This window comes from Sceloporus occidentalis, unplaced genomic scaffold, assembly GCF_023333645.1.
Source record: "Sceloporus occidentalis isolate IW3139 unplaced genomic scaffold, rSceOcc1.0.p SCAF_4, whole genome shotgun sequence".
In the NCBI taxonomy this organism is placed as follows: Eukaryota; Metazoa; Chordata; class Lepidosauria; order Squamata; family Phrynosomatidae; genus Sceloporus; species Sceloporus occidentalis.
In genome coordinates this window covers 15,915,247-15,934,991 of record NW_028316984.1, presented here as the reverse complement: position 1 = coordinate 15,934,991, position 19,745 = coordinate 15,915,247, and the positions used below count along the sequence as shown (strand labels likewise).

Here is a 19,745-nt window from a genome sequence, read left to right as displayed (position 1 = left end):
TTCTGAAATCTAAAGTGGTACAGCCCAGGGACAAGCTGATTATAGATACAGATTAGTTCATTCTATAACACTTAATGTAAAAAATTCAACTGACAGACTAAATAGGTCCTCCAAAAGCAGGGCAGATACAGGCCAACCACTAATCCGCCCTGCACTCTCCGGTCGGGTGGGAAACAGCTTTTGAGAGTTCCTGACACGAGATATGTGATGTCTGCACATAGGGCTTTTTCTGCTTCGGCCCCGCAGGCTTGGAACTCTCTCCCTGTTGAGCTCTGCTCAGCCCCCTCCCTAGAGTCTTTTAGAAAAAAACCTAAAGACTCATTTTTTCTGCCTTGCTTTCCCCCATGTCCCTTAATTCCACTCTTCTCCTTTATGCTGTTGTAACTGTAATGTAATGGATGTCTTTGGGGTTATTGCTGTTATTAGTTTTAATGGTTTTAAAAGGTGATTGAATGATGGATATTTTTATTGTTGTATTTTATTGCTTAATGTGGGGGGATTTCTTTTATTGGATTTGTTGTATCATATTTTAACTGATTGTAAACCGCTGTGATCATTGGAATAGCGGTATACAAATAAAGATTCATTCATTCATTCATTCATTCATTCATTCATAATCAACAGTTTATGGTCTTCTGCTATACTACAACCATATTTTTTAATTTTGGCTTTATGTCTGCCAGAGCAACTTTTGTGTAAGTCCCAGAACCTTATGTCATAGGACTCCTGGAACTATACAAAAGGGGTCTGGAAGGGAACAGAACGAGTGAGGGACACATTTTTCCGCAGTTCTCAAAACAGTTCTCAAAAATCTCCTCCTCTGGGATGGATGGGCAATGGATAGGAAACATATGAAGAATGGAAAGAGGACTTCCAACAGCAGCAGCATTCTGTGTGCAGTAAAATGCGTCCCTCACTTGTTCCTCATTCATCCCTCACTTGTTCTGTTCCCTTCCTGGGTCCTTTTGTACCAGCCCTGTGCAATAAGGCAACCAAACTGTAAGGATTCTTATCAGTCCCGAATTCTGTTTGGCAAGGTTTCCTGACACCTGACAAAAATGTTTTTGACCATTCTTTTGGAATGTCTACCAATATTCTTTCCATATCAACAGAGGAGGAAGTTATTCTAGTACTGCGCACAGCAGGCCAGATACACTGCACACAGTCCTCATTTAACAGCTGTTCTCTGTGTTCATGAATCCTAGATTACAGAGCACTTTATTTGAAATCATTATTTCTTTTAAGATGTGTGCAGAGTCCAGACCATTTCCAGCTGTAATATTAAAAATAACAAACCATAATGAGGGAGAGCAAGGAGGGGTCCTGGATAGTGCTGTTCCTTTAAACAGCATCACCACTTAACTCTTGGATCCCAGACAGAGTATGTGTGTAGGTTTCCCAAGTCATAGTCTTCCTTGCTATGGTAAAATAGGCTGTATTTCTATATAGATTAGAGCAACATTTTCCATATTTGTATATAGCAATCTTTAAATCAGCATATGCAAATTTTATGCAAATCTGTATCATGTTCTTATTGCGGGTAGCCCATTTGTAAGCGGCCACAGGTGTTAGGGCTGCCCTATCTTTTTCAAAATTGCACACCATCTGTGGTGTTATTTTACCTTGCAACCAAAAATCCAAATATATAATTGGTCATATACAAGAAGAAAGAGAAAGGCCTTTTTAAATCTCTCTGTCCCTCTCCACCCACCCATTCCACCCCATTCCCACCTTGAGATCATTTTGTGTCTTGGTGTAGAAAGCCTCTGTTTACATGCAGCAAATGAGGCAGGAAAAAGGCGTCTGTAAAATAGTAACCAAAGAGATGCTTCCTGTGTGAGCAGTGACTGCAAAATTAATGTCTAATTGTGGGTGCAAAATATCTTCCCCAAACATTTTGTGAATCCAATTTAGATGCACAACCAAGCATGCAAAATCCTTATTACATACAGGGCTGGATACTTAAGGAGAGTGTTATCTGCACAGGAAAATTACAGCTTTCTATAAACATCCAGCCACATATCTCTGTGACCAGCTCTAAATGGCCAAAATCTACAAAGCCTCTGGCAGAACAAGAGAACTGACCTTCCAACTGAGACGTTTAATATACATTTGATTTTCTTGATCTTGAGAATTCAGACCTAGTTATTAAATGTGCATATCAAGACATAGGCCCGTTACAAACGGGCACCCTAGGACGGACTCAGTCCATGCTAGGATTAGAAAGGGGCATCTCTTCCAGACGCTCCTAACCCTAGCATTGACTGAGTCCGTAACAAATGGCGGTGGCCGTTCCACACGGCTGCCACCATCTTGACGTAACGGACATTCTGCATCCGCACGTCGCACCCCGGAAATGACACTGTGAGTGCATGACTAGCACCTCGCGGCGTCTCTTCCAGGGAGCAAGAAGGAGCGGATTTTTGCACTCCTTCTTGGCAGTGTCCGGGAACTGCGCCGTTTGGCTGCTGCAGTTCCCAGACGCTGCAACAGGTGGCAGCATGAGACAGCCCCTTCTGGGCCGTCTGTAACACGCCATAATATTTATTTATGTATTTTCTAGCTCTCCTTTCTCTCATCACTGGATTGAAGGCAATTTACAAAAAGTTAAAACAAAGTAAAGCTATAATCTTATTATAATTTTTTTCTTTAAAAAGCAAATAAACAATTCAATTAAAACACTTCATTAGAACAGTTTAAAATACATTCAGAACATAGTAGAAAAACATAAAAGCACAGTATACCCCACTGAAAGGCACTTCTGATACAAGGACTTAAGAGCCAAAGAGCTGTCTAAATAAAAATATGCCTTTGCCTGCTGGCAGAAAGAAAACACAGGTGAGCCAACCAAACCTTCCATGGAAGGGAGTTTCACAAACTGGGAGTAATCACCAAGAAGGCTCTCTTTTGTGTCATCACCAAGCATGCCTATGATGGTGATGGGACTAAGAGAAAGCCCTCACATGGGCAGATTTATAAAGCAAATACAGGCCCCATATAGACAGGCCAAAATAAAGCTGCTTCAAGTCACTTTGGAGGTATACTGTTTAAATGATGCATGTGTACTAAGAGTCTGGAAGTTGCTCCAAAGCTGTGCTCCAGTCTTTAGGACTGGAGCATGGCTTTAGCATGGCTTCCGGACTCTTAGTACACATGCATCATTTAAACAGCATACCCCCAAAGCGACCTGAAGCAGCTTTATTTTGGCCTGTCTGCATGGGGCCAACAGTCTTTTAGATGGTCTGGACTCAAGCTCTGTTTGTGTGTGTGTGTGTGTGTGTGTGTGTGTGTGTACCTTCAAGTCACCTATACTTTTCATGTACAAGGAATCTTCAGAGGTGGTGTTGCCAACTCCTATATCACAAATATACCCTACAGCAGTGGTTCTCAAACAGTGGGGAAAACCCCCAGTGGAGGTACAAGAGTTTCTGTGGGTGGAGGGGGGGGTGAGACTTGGACACCCTGTGCACTCCTCTTTCCAAACTTTTTAATGTGTACAGTTTACATATGCATTAACTATTTAATGTATTTAAATAAATCTGTTCAAATTTGAATAATGTTACTTCCTTATAAAAATGAATACACATGAATGTGCAAATGAAAGTACGAACACTAAACAAGAAAAATATTTTTGTATATATACTACACTGAGTGGGGGACAGGTGGCGTCCGCAGGTAGATGTAAAGGGAGTCACAAGAATAAAAAGTTGGAGAACCATCAGGTAGAGCATTTGGTATGCACTTGTGGTATCCCATTCAAGTACTAACAAGGGTTGTCCTGGTTAGCTTCCAAGATCAGACCAGATCTGGTGCATTTGGATTATTTAGGCATCAGGTTGTACAGTGTTCCTATATTAGGTTGGGTCCAAAGACATACATGCATATGGGGAAAAAAACTATTAATAATATATAGACTCTCCATGAGTTTGCTGGTGCAAATGTATAAAAAATGTTCTGCAAAAGCAGAACATCTTCATTTCACTTTGCTTGTACATTGCTCTAGCAAAAGATGTGAAACAGCCCTTCCCTGACTAGACCCAATCCAGTCATTGACATTTCTGGGGAATACTCAACTATTTAACCTGAGCAAATCAGATTTAATTATTAGATGGCCTTAATGGAAGTTGAATTTTTCAGTCTTTTTGTAATTTGATTTTAAATCTCTTCAAGTATGTTGGGTTCAAACAAAGTCAGACTCTTTCCTCTGCCACAGTTAACCACAAAACTATCACTCCAGCTGAATGAACATATTTAGAATGTTGCAAGCACCCAAAAAATTGTTACTTCAGGCTTTATACAAAAGCTTTTATCTGTACATGCTACACTTTAAAAACAAGGATGCAAATATATCACAATCCTGCATTTTTCCAAATCCCACCTGCATTCTCGCCCTACTCTTGGTTTGTATGTATCAGATTAAGAGACTTTAGCTCCACTGAGATATACTGCCCTATGCTTTCTTCAACATGGGAACAGATGAGTGCTTATCTCCACCCTCTCTGTTTTGCTTTCCACAGGTGGAAGGTGATATAATAGATTCACCATATATCAAAGAATCCTAAAAAATCATATATCTTGATAATCTGCAGAGCTTCCACGTGAACAAGATACACAAGGAAAATGACAACAGAAGGGCCCCAGGCTTAGCTCTCCTCTGCTCTCATGTTGAACAAAATGCAGTGAGTAATGCCTGAACAGGTCTCTTAATGTTTCTCACAAGGGCAATCATGCCTTTTGGCTTCCTTGTTTGATGTTTTTAAAATGTACACATTTCCAAACATGTTATCTCACAAAGAAACTTGGAAGGAGCAAAATGAATAAATACATTTAAGTTGCTTGGGTCCAACATAATTCCTAGCCATCGCTCTCAGAAAGCATATCAGGAGTGTAACAGAGGAGGACAGAACTTACAGACATGACTTTTCTTAGCATGAAATACATGATGGATGCATTATCACTGCCAATACCTCCTGCCTGAGCTATATCAATACAGAAACCCATGGACAGCAAAAGAAATGCTTAAAAGGGTAGAAAAGGCCTTACTCTGTATCACCAGTGCTCAGAGATCCATAATCAAGAAATAAAACAGCTGCATGTTAAACTGTAACATTTCCTGCTAGTCTCTCGCTATCTCCTTTCCCCATGAGATCTGTATAAAAACTGGACATACATGATGTGGCAAGCTGCCTAACCAGAATCATCAGTTTCAAATAGGATGACCAGAGAACACAAGCCTGCACCTGTCTTGTATGCAGCAAGCCGCTTACTGACCAGTCATTGTCCAGATAACTGCAACCCAGGTTGTGCAATATATGATGTGTTTCCTGGATGCTGAAGGAAGGAAGGAAGGAAGGAAGGAAGGAAGGAAGGAAGGAAGTTGCAACAATGAAGAGTCAGTCAAAAATAGGGCCATGGGGAGATGCAGCCCTATTTTTCCTCTTGTGCCACTTTCTATCCAACCTCTCTCCCACCTGCTAGATACAACAATATTTGTTTCATAAAATGCCACTTCTTATAATGAAACTTTCAGGGCAAATGGAAGTCAAGGAGTAGCTCTTTGGTAGGAACATAAAAAAAGGTGGGGGGGGGGGGAAGGAGGAAACTGAGTGGGGATGACTGCAAGAAGATTCAGATCTCATTCCCATCTGCCACAGCCTTTCCTCTAAGTCCCCATTCTTTTCTTTCCATTTTTTAAAAAGGGGCCTTTAAAGGCTTTTAAACCTCAAAGAAAGGCAAAGAAAAAAACCCCGCTGGAAAAAAAATTACCAAGAAAACTCCATGCAAGATTTACATTAAGGTCGCCATAAGTCAGAAATGACTTGAAGGCACAGAACAAAGTACAACATGTGGGAAATGCATTATTTATTCCAGATTTAATTGTTGGATTTTTACTGGCTACTAGCTGCATATTTGTGGGTTTAGGGATATGACACTGCCATTGGTAGCTGGTATGTGAGTGGGGAAGTGAATCCATCTGCTTTAAGTTTTCAGCCTCAACTTTAAAGGAGATATCAAAAGTGCTGTCACTAACTCCCCAAATGGGTTCAGCACTTTGGACAATTCTTTAAGTTCAGAGTAAAACAGGGCATGCATTCACCACTCCCCTGACATGGGAGTCACCAGCCATGACTGGTCATTGCCAAGGGATCTTTCCTTTTGCAACTTTACTCTTCAAAATCCAGCAGATGCTAAACACATTTCTCTCCTTCATTTGGGAAATTTAATCATGTAAACTCAGATCTGGGGAAAAAAATGTATAACAGTATCCATATGCCACCCAATAACAAAGAACTCAGTACAGCTTTCAAATCATCATGGAAAACATCATTCTCCCCTTTTCAAATGTGTGGTCACATCAGTTTAATGTAAACATCCAACCAACATTAAAAACCATGGGCTGCTTTCCACATTTGAAAGTGGGAAGCAGCCTAAAATGTGGGAGGATGAATACAACAAATATATACTTGCAAGCTCATTATCAAGAGGCGACACTCATTGACAAGCTGTGTGCAAGTCAGCCTTTATTCTATTGTGCAGTTGGACACATTTTGTCCAGTTGGAAAATACAATCTGCAGTAGAACATAGGATTTTGTGCAGTTGGCAATATGGTCCTATAATTAGGAGCAATTCTTAAATATATGAAAAAAGAGAGAAATAGATAAAACATTTAAATGACTACTATTATCTTGCTATTGCCATAAACTTGTGTTTTATTGGGGCAACTACCTGTCTAGCCAAAAATATGCTGATCAATTAAAACTGAACTCTACAAATGAAAAGTTTACATTGGTATTCAACCTTTAAATGGCACTACCAATACAGAGTAATCTACATGATTGCGCCACATGTCATACACTCTCAAGACAAAATTTCCTATGTTTCAAGATGGCAACGGGACAAAAAGGCTTACAGCACAGTAACTCCTGGTGCTAGTGTAAAATAGAACACTGACTTCCAACAAGCCATTGGTCCTAGCCAGCTTAGTACTATCTACTCTGATTGGCATCAGTGACAGAGGTCACTCCCATCATCTGATATTTCATCCTTTTAAATGCAGAGACTGAAACTAGGGAGGCAGTTACAGCACTGATATCACTTTGACTATCATGGAACCTTCTTACAGAATCCTGGAATTTATAGTTTCATGAGGAACTCAGAACTGTTTGTTAGAGAGCTCTAGAGCTGTAGGTATCTAGCAAAGAATTTGAAGTACCTACCAAAGTAATAACCCTAGGATATCATCAGGTGAAACCATAACAGTTAAAGTAGTATCAAATGCCTGTGACAAGACACTGTAGATACACCCCAATTTGCTTCTGTGTGTGGAATGGTGGGCTTTTTGTTTTTTGCTTCAGATAGTAAAATTTCTGGGAATCCTTGAATTTTCTAGATGCAAAGCATGTGTTCTTCCAGTGGTGTATCACCCTTTTCCTAGCATAGATTCAGGGAGAGTTATAACCTGATTCCATAATCAAATAATGCATGGCATATGCCACACTGACCCAGCCAACATTTTAATACTTTTTATAAAGTTGTGTGTGTCAATGCACATGTGCATGAGAGTATGCATGCATGTCTATGCACAATGCTACTGGTTCAAGAGAATCTTAATTCATTAGAAAATAAGAACATAGAGAAGAATTATGTTTGGTTAGACCACAGGCCTGTCTAGTACAACATTATATTCATTTGGTGGCCAAGCACATGCTTATGAGAAGTCCATAAACATGAGTGTGAGGCACCTCTTGCTCGTGTTACCCAATAAGGCTTACTACTGCCTCTGATTCTAGAGGCAGTATAAAGTGATTAGCATTCATGAATGATCTTATCCCCTATGAACTTGTCTAAACCTCTTTTAAAGCCATCCAAGGGCAGCCTGAATGTATCAGGGAGGCCACTTGTTCTGTGCCGAAAGGCAATATTGGTTTGAACTTGAGCCATATATTCCTGCCACCACTGTAAAAGTTAATATAATGTTTCATTGCAGTGTGGTTGAAGCACCAAAAGAGCTTCAAAGATCAGTTGATCACAACAGCTAGCAGTTTGCATTGGAGCTTATGTAGCTCCATTTTTATTTGTTTTTGTACAAGGGATGGATGACTTTTTGATGAGTAATATGAACTTGTTGTTTGCTGTGGGCAACCATTCCACTGCTCTTTCCCTTTCACCTCCCTTGTGCTACCAGGCCCTTGAGCACAAGGGATATTTTTCAGCTCAAAACATTTTTTCCTTCCCACTGGATGAACTAATAAGAGCTGGTACTTTAGCTCCTGGGTGAAAGACCTGTTTTTAAACTTGCCTTTGTGAGCTGGGACATGAGAAATTCACTAGCATGGAAAATGTCGGGGGCCCTGACTTTAGGCTGTCACATAGACTGGGATGTGAATGGGGAAAAATTGTTACAAATACTTGGTTTTACTGAGCATACACACAGAGTGTACTTAATGCTATTCAGGAAAACAATCCACGGAGTAAAATGTATAGGTTTGGTTGGGACTTACTGGCCATGCAAAGACAATGGAATATAATTACTGTGAATGATTCCTAGCCCAGTTCTTTGTTCTGACAAGAGCCTGCCACTATAATAATGGTCACAGCATCCACAGTTCTGGAAAATAACAACTATTGGTGTGCCCTTACGTAAAAGACGTGAAGACCTTTTCTTTTTCCTCAGGCATTTTCACAAAAGCGTAAATGCTTTTCAACCTTTGCAAACATTTTGCACCTATTTCTGCCTTTGCTTTTTTTTTTTTTTCCAGTATGAGCTGCATTGCTTTTTATTTTTGTTCCTGGTTTAACTTAGTTTTATCATCCACTATTTTGTTCCTATTTAATTTATTGTGGACTTCTTAGAATTTTTAACATGTCTAAACATGGCCTGGTTATTGGGCAGTTTGAAAATGTAACATGTAAATAAATCACTATGGTTGTAGCGTATTCCCCGCCCCCAAAAAATCAGTAGTGTTTTCTGCTTTTGTTAATACTGTGTCTGTACAAATAGGATGGAACTAGTATTTCCATTAAAAAAAAATTAAAAGTAAGGTTTTGAAAATGGTCCTCATTAAATTGACTTCTGCTTCAGCCTGATTCACTAGGGAGCATATTTGGATCTGGAGCTTGGAAAGTTACCTTTAAGAAGAATGAATGCAATGACATGCTGAAGCCACCTATAATGGCAGGATGATGATTTGGGATCCCATTTCACTTCCCTTGTGGGACCCAGAGCACCATGCTCTCCCTGTCCAGTTATGGATGGCTTTGCCATGTCACTACATTCATTCTTCTTAAAAGTAACTTTCCAAGTTCTTCTCTCCACTGCTGTGTTCACTGCAATAGGTGCCACTAGTCCAGGGGTAGGCAACCTGCGGCCCGCGGGCCGGATGTGGCCCGGCGAGGCCTTGGGACCGGCCCCAGACTGGTACTGCCACCAATTGCCGCCGGGGCCTTTGGCCTCTTGCGCGCAGGGGCAAGGGGGGCAATTGTCTATAGACACCTCAGAAACATGCATTTATATTAACATTTTTTAAAAAATCAGCAATTTTTTTGTGTGTCCTCCACTTTTTTAAAAAAAGTGTCCACCATTTGAAAATGTTGTCCTATTTATTTATTTAAATTAAATATATATATATTTAATTATTTATTTTTTGACTTCAGCCCCCCAGTTGTCTGAGGGACAGCAACCCGGCCCCCGGCTCAAAAAGGTTGCCTACCCCTGCACTAGTCCAATGATTCAGGGCCAGGGCTGACTGGTTTAAACCAGGTTGGTTTTAAAAATGACTTTAAAAAAGAAAACATTCCTTTTTATTGATAATTCATATTTTTAAAAGTCTGTTATTACTCTTCTCCAACCCTCTTACTGGAACAACAATGAATGAATTGAAACATCTTAACTTTAACAATTTATTGGCAGCTGTTCATTGTTAACCAGTAGCCACAAATAGTTCCTTTTTTAAAATCACTTTATTTATAGTGCAAAAAATGCTGTTCAGAAACAAATCCTTCAGTTAGCATGGGTTCAACAAAAACAGCTTGATTTAAAAGAGCACTTTTTAAAGAACAGTTATTATTGAATCTAGTGGCCATAACATCTGAACTGCATTTTGCTACTTTTCCCCCCCCATTTAGTCGTATATTGGTGCAATCCCATACACATATTTTTGGCTTGTTTGTTTTTTTAAACTTTTTCTCCAACCTTTTTCAGGGTGATGCACAGCATCATAATTCTGGGCTTGCCCATCACACAGATACAGATCTACAGTCTTACCAACATGAAAAGAATAATGTGATTCTCTTATCACCTGACTAAATGGATTATAGTTCTGCAGCCTTCCCTGAGCTGGTGCCTCAGATATTAGACTACAACTTCTACACTCCTATGGAACTGGGGTGATGGGATATGTAGTTCAATATATCTGGAGGGCACTCAGCCTGGGAAGGGTGCATTAAGAGATTGGGTTGCGGCACTAGGAAGTGCTATGCTGGGCAGAGCAGAACTGCTGAAGCCTATGTTCCTCTGCACACAACACAGAGTATAAAATGGAAAACCTACCTAAACAAACACCTAATAGTCTTGAAACATGAGCAGACATTACAGGGAAGAGGGTATAGTTATAACCAAGTGCAATAAAGCACCCCTCTCTTGAATTTTCATCTGCCCCATAGAGGCAAAATCTCCAGTTCCATTTAAACAAACAAACAAGCAAGCAAGCAAACAAACAAACAAAAATCCCTTCAAGAAAGCATATGAACTGTCATAAAATACTATAAAATGCTAAGTCATTTATCAATGACAATAAAAATTATTTGGGTGAGGATGGTTTCAGCTCATACAAAAGGTGCTCAACACAGACAATGCCTACACAACTAGAGACCCAAAACAAGCTGAACCCATTAGCGAAGGACCAGGTCCACTAACAGCAGAGTATAGCAACTATCACAAGCAACAGATTTGAAGTCTCAAACCAAGGCAACAAATGGTTAGTTACTTACTGTATTGTTGTTATATTTGTATTATCACAAAGAGGGAGACACATGTGTGGGGTTTTCTTTCCTCAGCTGGCTGGTTTTAAATACAATGGAAGAATGAAAGGAGACCAAGTCCCATGTGCTTATCAATGTTCAAAAACACTGATTTCTTTAAAAGCTTAATGTGTTTTGGCCTTATCACCATTTGGTCTTCTTCTTTATAGGAAATATAAGTTTTTGACTGTTGTATAGCACATGGGATTTTTTTCTCCTTTTATTCATCCACTGTGAATACATGCTTTCCAGTTTTTAAATACAAAAGACTTTAATGTGGGTGATTGCCATTTACTGCTCCATCCCAAGCAGCAAAATATATTTGCCCAGTTCTGAGTTAGCCAAGTAAAGTGGCCTGCCAGGTGGGTGACAGCTTTCTCCTTTGGGGACACACAGCAAGGACATGAGGCTTACTGAGTGCCTGGTGGGCCACCATATATAGATGGTCATCTGGATTCAGCTTGGAAAGTCACAAGTCCCAATTTAGCCTCATGCCAATTTCCATTAGTCTCAGCTGTAGGCATCCTGAAGTTGCAGCCAAACTCAAGTATTCATCCAACAAGGCTTTTCAGAGACAAGTAGCCTGGGCTGCAGCAGATAAGAACACAATTGTGGGAAGCACAATTGTGGGAAAGTAAGTACAGGGGAACCGGAATGAAGTGGTAAACCCCAAAAGGGAAGGGCAGCCTCTTTGAAGACAAGAGGTGAACTCAGCTGTGAGCCACTGAACATGGAAGGACATCAAGTGTGAGGCAGACAGATAAGGAGCATGGATAGCTCTGAGGGAAATGTAACAGAAATGTAACTCCTCCAAACCACTGCAAGCTAACTTTAGAGGTTCTTTGGGGCCTGACTGAAAAAAACAGGAGCAACTCCTATGTCAGCAAACTGTAAGAAACAGATGAAGATCTCTTCCACTTACACATCATCATTGCTCAGATATATTGTCACAGTGTTCAGTGTAAAAACCTTTCAAAATCTGACAAGCATCCTTCAGCAAACTAGCATGAAATATTTCAGACAGGCATTGTTATAAGTCAATGTGTACAGTTGGTCTGTGCATTCAGAGACTAGGCTTGCAATCAATACACAGTGGAGACATCTGTTTCTCAAAGCAGAAGCAGAGCAATTCTTGATATTTTGGCCAATAGGACAACCAGGGAAGAGAAAAGGAGGAAGCAACTTGGTTGGAAAGGTTCCCAGAAGGCAATCATCCAACAAAAACTTCTGAAAGATAAAGACAGTTTCCTGCATGATCTCTTGTACATTGCTATTCTTTAAAAACGAGGTTTACCCTGTCTGCAACTGTTTTCAAAATTATGTACAAACACATCAGAACAACAACAAAATCTTGAAGCAGGGAACACTCCAGCTCTGAGTTCCATCCAGTCATGCCCTCCTCCAGGATGCTATTGTTGGCGAGTCAGTTCTGAGTTATGGTGCCCCTAAGGCAAACCTCTCACAGGGTGTTCTTGGCCGCATTTATTTAGCCTTTGCCTTCCTCCAAGTCTGAGAGAGTATGACTTGCCCAAGATCACCCAGTGGGTTTCCATGGCTAGGTGGAGATTCAAACTCTCCTCTCCCAGTCATAGTCCTATACTTAAACTACTATGCCATGCTGGCTTTCCCTCCAGGTTACTCTGTTCCATCCCTCCTTCGTCCAGGTCTTCAACAAGGAGTAAGCATTTTGTGGCTACTGAACATTCTAAACTGGTTCACTGGATTGTTGCAAGGAGAAGTTACCTTTGCCTTCCTTTAAATATTTTTTCTCTAAATCTGGTGGTTCCTTTTGTCTGTTGATACCACCATCTCATGTGTCAGCTACATAAGCACCATTCAGATAATAAGTATGCTATTGATGTATCAGATAAAATGTGTTGAATCAGTAGGACTTGCACAACTGTCACTTAATGTAAGATTACTATCCTTATTAACCACACTGTTTCTTTTTAAGATTCAAAATATATAAACTAAATAGAACTGATTACCACTGGGATTTCTAGTCTAAAAATCAATTTTCAAAGCTCTGACTACAGTTCCCCAAACCCTTGTCAACTGGCCATGTTGGGGGAGATTTGGGGACCTACAATCCAGTTCCCACGATATCTGGAAACCTACAGTTGAGAATCACTAGTACTGCATAAGCGATCCTTGATAGGGAGCCAACAGTGTACTGTTTTGTTGCACATGTACTTTGGTGACAGGTTAGCACACCTACTATGAGGATCACACAGACCTGAATCAGAGTTTAAAGATGGGGCAGAAAACTTCCAGCCCTCCAGATGTTTTGGACTAGACCTCCCACAAGTCCCAGCTAGCATGAACAATGGGAAGGAATTATAGGAGCTGCAATCCAAAACACCATGGGTGCCAGAGATTTAAATGAAAATGCACACTCTTGGTAGAAGTGCACCAAAGTAGGAGAAAACAGAAGGAAAACAGTACCCCTTTAGAAATAAATAATTGCCAGTTTATTGAAATAAGCATGTGTGGATTCCATCCAACGGAAGCTAATCTCCAAGATGCCAATGTGAAGGAAGGACACAGCATGCTGACAATTAAAGCATCAACTGGCTGCCAGCCAGGATCCAAAGGCAGGAAAACCTGATAAAGGACACTGAAAAGAGAATGAAGGAGGAGGGGAATGCCCCATTAGGAGGGAAATCTCATTTCATAGTCCTTCCTTAGAAAGGGTGGGTACCCTGCGAAAATCTTCTGGTTTAGGGAGGCATTTGTTTTCTAAATGTCATGCAATGTATTATCTGCTGTATATATCTTTTATCATAATGTTTCAATCAATCAGTCAATCAATCAATCAATCAATCAATCAATCACTTTATTTATATTCCACCTTTTTTCCAAAAGAGAGACTTAAGGCAGCTTTCAGAATAAAAAGAGACACAAGTAACACTACATGTAGCTTTTAACAAAAAAGAAAACCAAACAAAAACAAGAAGTTAAAATTAAAATAATATTAAACTGTCCATAGAATTGAAGTCATATAAAACTATAACCTGAAAGCAAAAATTAAAAGAGTACAGAACTAAAACAGAAAAACCATCAGATAAAACAGTTTCCAAATGCTTGCTGGAACAGAAAAATCTTTACTTAGTGGCAGAAAGACAGCAAGGAGGCAGCCAGCCTAGCCTCCCAAAGAAAGGAGTTCCACAGTGCAGGAGCAGCCACAGAGAAGGCCCTCTCCCACATTCCTACCAAATGTGTCTCTGAAAGTGGTGGGATTGAGAGATGTGTCTCCACAAAAGATCTTAAAATTTGGGCAGGCTCAGATGTTTTCATTCAACATTTTCTATTTACTTGCTGTTTCTGAATGAGCTACAGAAGCACCAGGAAAGTGAGATTTACGCTTTTGTACAAACCAAGGGCATGTTTTTAAAAAATTATCAGGTACTGACTCACAGCAGGAAAACTGAATGCCTGGAAAACTCAAGCCCAGGCCTGGCTGCAAGTGGCAATATTCAGTGACAGTCCATCCAGCAATGAAAAACCCAGTGGTCTCAAAAAGATGAAACATTTCTCTCATTATATAGTAGCATAGCCCACACTGGTGATCAGCAAACTGGTCAATATCTCTCAACAACTTGTAGTTTGTACCCTCAGCTCTTTTGCAGCAGGGAGGTCTTGCATATGCTGTCTTGCATATGCCCCTCAGTACAGGAGTAAGCAGGGTGCAGTCAGGGGCCACATGTGGCCCTGGAGATCTCAATTTGCAGCCCCTGAAGTTGCACAAAGCCTCCATTGATATGTATTGATAAATGGCCAGTTTTTCCCCCGTCAAACCCACTGAAACTGGACCAAAGCTCCCATCCATAACCTACTCCCCTCCCAAAACCAGCCAAAAAATAGCTGAAAATGAAACCAGACTGTTTTATCACACTAGTGGCCAAACAGGATTTAAACAAGAGTTAAACTGGAGAAAACTGGGAATCGTCGTGTGATAAACTTCAGCCATTTCCTGATTTTCTCTAGTTTAACTCTCGTTTAAATCCTGTTTGCCTGCTAGTGTCATAAAGCAGAATCACAACATCTTCTTGCAACCCACTGGGAAGGGCAACCCCCCCCCCCATCTTCTTGCCCTGACTTAAAACAGAGCTAGGGGGCATGTGGCTCTGAATTGGACTCTATATCTCACCATTGCTTACCACAGGCAATGCTAACTAAGACTAATAGGAGCTGCAGTTCAACAGCAGCTCCTCTGTGGGGATCAACTTTGATGATCAAAATCTGAACTTTCATCTGTTAAAAAGGATGGGCTGTTCTTGGTCCCATGCATACAGGAAGGACTTGAGAACACAATTGCTAAAGATTTCATGATGCAGAAGAAAACTGAGTGAGCCCCCAACCCAAATTAAACTTCAGAGTTTTGTGTCTTACAAACATTCAAAATCTGTATGCAAGAGATTGCTGTCCCTACTGCCCAGGTGCCTGTGACATAGTTTCCACTGAGTGGTGAACTTCTGTCTGTGCTGTAACCATTTCTGACTGCACATGATCTTTGGATCTGAATACTGCTCCCCGTGTGTACACACACTACTTGCGCACAAAAACCTAGTGAGTCAGGAAGAGGTTTAGTGTAGAACTCATTTCATTCCTATGGAACAGCATGCAACCCAGGGCACATTCCAAGTCAGAAGGATCAGGGGCAAACCCTAACCTTTTAATTAAGGCTACCAGGTGAGCTAAGGGACAGGGCCACTGTCCCTTTAGTGGTTATGTAGAAGAGGGAATTTTATCAGGTGCCTCTTGCCATTCAAGCAATACCAGATGAAATTTCCTCTTTTATCTAACAATTAAAGTTGTGTAATAACCATTATTATACTGGGCAACCCAACTTCTAGGAGACACTCTTCTCTATCAGTGGATCCTCCTGACTGGCTTATGTGAGAACGGTGGCACCAGCAGAAGCACTGCTAGACAGCTTTATCTAACTAACTTATACATTCCCCCCTCCAAATGTTCTGGTAATGCTAGACAGCCAGTGTGGTATGGTGGTTTGAGCATTGGACTACGACTCTGGACATCAGGGTTTGAATCCCCACTCAGCCCCAGAGGAAGAAAAAGGCAAACCCCTACTGAACAAATTGTGCAAAAAGAACCTGTGATAGGTTCATCTTAGGGTCACCGTACGTTGGAAAGGACTTGAAGGCACATCTGGTGGTGCTAGGTAGGGGCATTATGAATAATGTGTGGCATAGTTGTTTGAGCATTGGACTAGGACTCTGGAGACTTGGGTTCGAATTCCAGCTCAACCATGAAAACCCACTGGGTGTCCTTGGGCAATTCATTCTGTCTCAGTCTCAGAGGGTGGCAATGGCAAACCCCTGCTGAAGAAACTTGCCAAGAAAACCCCATTATAGTTTCACTTGGTCATCATAAGTCAGAAATTACTTGAAGGCACACAACAAAGCAGAAAGGGTGGGTGGATCCACCCTTTGAGTAGAAGGCCAAAAACAAAAATTAAGGTTTTAGAGGGATAGGACAGGCCCTTCCAGGACCCTGGAAGAGGTTCTGTCTTTCTTTTGCTGTAAGCAATTTTCTTTTGTGTTTCATCTGCGTCTCTGTCTTCTATAGTTTCCTAACTCCACAGTAAAGTCAGTAGCAGTAGCTGTTGTATCTCTGCCTCTGCCCTGGTCAGGGAATAAATTATTCAAAGTAACTTAAATTTTGTTTGTATCTTCCAAAAAGGTCTTAAAATCCAAAATAATCCTGTGGCATTTAGGTAATGTGCAAGGAGTCAGACAAAGAAAGCAGCAAACATCTACAAGGACTTTTACCTTCCATATGAACAATGGCAAAAATAAGCTTGGGAGCTCCATTAAGCATGGAAGCTTAATTCAGCATAATCAAAGAGGTTTGGTGTTATCTTCTATTGATTTATTTGGCGAGTCTCCAAGATTTCCTGCCTAATGTCTATACTCTCTCTCTCCCTTTCTCTCTCTCAGTGTGCTATTCTATTCTTAGACTGAGCTCCTGTGCAATATTTGACTCCTGAAAAAACTTGATTCTTTAGCTTTAAAACAACTTACTTGCAGTTTGCATTTTAAAATCTCCTTTTACCTGCTGTTAGATATTTAAAAAAAAAAAAAAAAAAAATTCCAGAATGAAAAGAACAGCCACAGTGGACTAAAAAATAATCTGATTTTGTTTAAGGTTGCAAATCTATACGCACTTACTGTGAAAGCAATGGGTTTTACTTCTGAGTAAGCCGTGGCGTTTTAAATTTATCTATGCACAATTTGTGCACTAGCTGGTAGGATTTTATCTTCTATTGTGCAAAAGTTTATTAAAACACACACACACACACACACACACACACAGACACACACAGGTGACATATTTCCTTTTACGAAAATGACTAGACTGCCCAAAACACACTTAATAACAATATTCCTGTAACTGGGCTACTTCAGTTTGGCCTAAGGTGCTATTTCTGTTTTTATTCCAACTTATGGGATACTTTAACATCTTTTCTATCAGCTGTGTGCACCAGCAAAGAAAGAAAGAAAGAAAGAAAGAAAGAAAGAGGTCCAATCAAACTGGAATAAAATACCTTGGTGTTCACAAGCACTTACATTTCCCCATCAGAGTGCCTTAAAATAAGGCATAGCTGCATTAGGTTTGAGGGAAAATGGTATTTTCCCTCTGTGTTTGCTCTTTTTCTCCCCGAAGTCCCAAATGACAAGGTCACTGCACAACACACACACACACGCGCAAACATGGATCCAGTTTCTTTTAGAAGATTTATTTTCTCATTGATTTTCTTATTTCTTTTCCTGCTGGGAAGGAAGTTGTTTCTTACTTGTTAGGTTCTATTACACCACTCCTTGCTAGAATGTGTGGTGTGTGGAGCTGTAGCTTTGTCTGTAAATATGTGGTGCTATTCGGATACTAAGTTATGTTTTTTTGTTTTATGGTGTGTTTTTTTTACTGGTCATCTTAAACACAGATCCAGTTTCAATGCCTTCTTGTTTCCTTCCATGCCTTGGTCCACACACAGGCGACACACCCTCCCTATCTGGGCTGCAAATCCAGTTCTTGGAGGCCCACCCACCCACCTACCTGTAATGCAGGCCAATGTGTGTGAGCCTGTATGCTCAAGCCATAACCACACATGGGCTCCCAACCACCCATCATCCACAGCAGCCTCCCTCTTTAGGAAAAGGGGGTCTTTTGCCCAATGGAGGCATGGCAGCAGCATGTGCCTTTGTGAGGATTTCGACTCCTAGAGCAGGCAGGCGTGTCTATGCACATACACACACATGTTCCAGGCATAGAGAAAAAGAGGACCTTTTTTTTTCTTTTGGCAAGCTCTGGCCATGCTTGCAATAAAAAGGGAGGGTGATTCCCATCCCACCAGGCTGGTACTATGGCATCCTCCCCCCTCCCCCTTTCTCTCTCTTTCTTTCTCTTTCTCTGCCAGCCCTGGCCCCCTCCTCAGCCTCCCATCCCCAAGGCTGGCACCCTTTGGAAGAAGGCATGGCAAAGCTGCCCAGAGAAAGAGACCTGGAGCCCTAGAAACTGGATACAAAAGGCTTTGGAGGCATCCCCATCCCCACCACCTCCTCTCCCTGCTTCCCTTTGCCCAGATCTTTGGATCCCCTTCTGGGTGCCAGCTCAGGTGGCATTGCTACCCACCCACCCCATCCCTGCCCATCCCCTGCTTACCTCCAGGCTGGCAGGTTGTCAGGCGAGTTCCGGCTGCTGCATCGCTCCCTGGAAGCTGCTTTTCTTGCTTGTTTGCCTCCCTGCCTGCATTCCTTACATTGCTTCCAGCGCCATGTTCCTGCCACTTGGCAGACAGGAGGCAACTGGGCTCCTGGTGCTGAGGATGCTGCTCAGGCTGATGCTGCTGATGCTGCTACATCCGGGCTGCCGCCGGCCAGGGCTCCACAGCGCCACACAGTGGCCAGCAGCTGAAGAGGCATCTCTTGGGGGGCACAAGAGAAATGCTGTTTGGTCTGAGAGATGCTGAGGACTCCACAATCCTAGCAGAGAACCTCCCAGAGCTGGAACAACTGCTAAGGCAGATCAGAAAAGAAAGAAACGCTTTGGTCTGAGAGATGCTGAGGACACCGCAACACTAGCAGAGAACCTCTCAGACCTGGAACAACTACTAAGGAAAATCAAAGAAGAAAGTGCAAAGGCAGGCTTAATGTTGAACATAAAGAATACCAAAATAACAACCACAGAAAACTTACACACATTCAAACTAGACAATGAGGAAATAGAAGTAGTAAAAGAGTTTTCATACCTGGGATCAAATGTTGATGGGAACAGAGACTGCCACCAGAAAATTAAAGAATAAGGATGGGGAGAGCAGCTACGAAAGAACTAGACAAGATCCTAAAATGCAAAGACATACAACTCAGCACAAAAGTCAGAATTGCACGAGCCATCGTATTTCCCATTAGCATGTATAGATGTGAGAACTGGACAGTCAAGATGGAAGATAGGAGGAAAATCCATTCATTTGAGATGTGCTAGAGAAGAATGCTGAGGATCCCATGGACAGCGAAAAGGACAAGCAAATGGGTCCTAGAGCAGATCAAACCAGAAATATTCCTAGAAGCCAAGATGACAAGACTTAGGCTGTCATATTTTGGACACATCATGAGAAGGCATGAATGTTAGGAAATGTTAGGAAAGGTGGAGGGAAGTAGAAAGAGAGGAAGGCCACATCCTAGATGGATGGACTTTATTAAAGAGA

The 19,745-nt window shown here is 41.3% G+C and overlaps 1 protein-coding gene across 2 annotated transcripts in view; it reads right to left on the bottom strand.

Moving 5' to 3' along the window:
* The window catches only part of PAK5 (p21 (RAC1) activated kinase 5), a 145,097-nt gene extending 126,246 nt beyond the window's left edge, over positions 1 to 18,851 (bottom strand). For both annotated transcript variants that reach the window (XM_089519281.1, XM_089519283.1), the window contains exon 1: positions 18,704 to 18,851. The gene's annotated coding sequence lies outside the window, so the exon portion shown is untranslated. The remainder of the gene's footprint in view (positions 1 to 18,703) is intronic.
* Positions 18,852 to 19,745: the final 894 nt, after the last annotated feature.